Below are 1757 nucleotides of genomic sequence, written 5' to 3' on the forward strand. Positions count from 1 at the left end.
ATGCATACATAAATACATACGTGCATGCATACATGTACTTTTTTCTGCGAAAACATATCTCACAGATACATACACAAACATCCATACCATAAAGAAGAATGGAAAAACTTGAGAGCTCATCTGCTGATACGGGATTCAAAATCCTTAACTCCAAACTGCACCAGTTGCAAAAAAACACAGTTACATTTGAAATACTAAAGCATAAATCTACAGTGTAAAGGCTCAATTACATCGCAATTTACAATTTTCTTTGATGAGATGCTGTGAACACTCATTCTAATGTTGGATGCAACACGATTTATAAAGCTGTACATTTTTGTGAGTGTAACGATTTCTTCGCTTGTTTTCGACATGGCAAATATAGAGAAAATTAGTGGAATTTGGTTTTGTCATCACTGTTTCTTAATTACTAGATCTTAAAAAAGTAAAAAGTGCTTCTTTACATAGATGCAGACGATATATTTAATTCGAAATAAGAATGTCATCATTTCTGAACATGACTAAGCTTAATACAGATTTGAGTTTAGTAAGTATTATAAGCAGATTTTAAAACTAATCACGTTCGTTTTCTAACGCCTTATTAAAAGCCATGTAACGGAGGCCATCAAGCGCGCTAGGCCCTAATCATAATGCGTAAATTCACATTCCAAACACTGTGGAAATGATGAATGTTACCCATCAGCTTTTGTTTTCCATTTGTTCTGTTTTCCATTTTTTCTCGTTGTTTACGTATTTCATGTTATTTGCACAGTTGGTGATGTCCTGTACCTATATATGCGCGCGCGCGTATATATATACATATATATATATATATCATAATAATATATCATATTATATCAAATTATATTATATAAGTATATATATATATATATATATCATAATAATATATAATATTATATCAAATTATATTATATAAGTATATATATATATATATATATATCATAATATTATATCATATTATATCAAATTATATTATAAGTATATATATATATATATATAATATATATATATCATAATAATATATCATATTATATCAAATTATATTATATAAGTATATATATATATATATATATATATATATATCATAATAATATATCATATTATATCAAATTACATTATATAAGTATATATATATATATATATATATATGTATATATATATAAGCAAACATACATACATACACCAACACAAACAGATACACTCACATGATACACAAAGGGTTAAAATGATAATCTGCCTGATCTGCTGATACGGGATTCAAAAACCTTAACTCCAAACTGCACCAGCTGCAAAAAAAAAACACACAGTTACATCTGAAATAGTAAAGTGTAACTCTACTCTGTAAAGGCTCAATTACATCGCAATATACAATTTTCTTTGAGGAGATGCTGTGTACAGTCATTCTAATGTTGGATGCAACACGATTTATAAAGCTGTACATTTTTGTGTGTGTGTAACGATTTCTCCGCTTGTTTTCGATATGGCAAATGTAGAAAAAACTAGCGGGATTTAGTTTTGTCGTCATTGTTTATTAATTACTAGATCTTAAAAAAGTAAAAAAGTGCTTCTATACATAGATGCAGACGATATATTTAACTAGAAATACGAACGTCATCATTTCTGAACATGTCTAACCCTAATACAGATTTTGACTTTACATACATACATACACCATACATACATACATACATACATACATACATACATACATACATACATACATACATACATACATACACTCGCACGATACACAAAAG

Source organism: Octopus sinensis, linkage group LG6, assembly GCF_006345805.1.
Source record: "Octopus sinensis linkage group LG6, ASM634580v1, whole genome shotgun sequence".
NCBI classification, from domain to species: domain Eukaryota; kingdom Metazoa; phylum Mollusca; class Cephalopoda; order Octopoda; family Octopodidae; genus Octopus; species Octopus sinensis.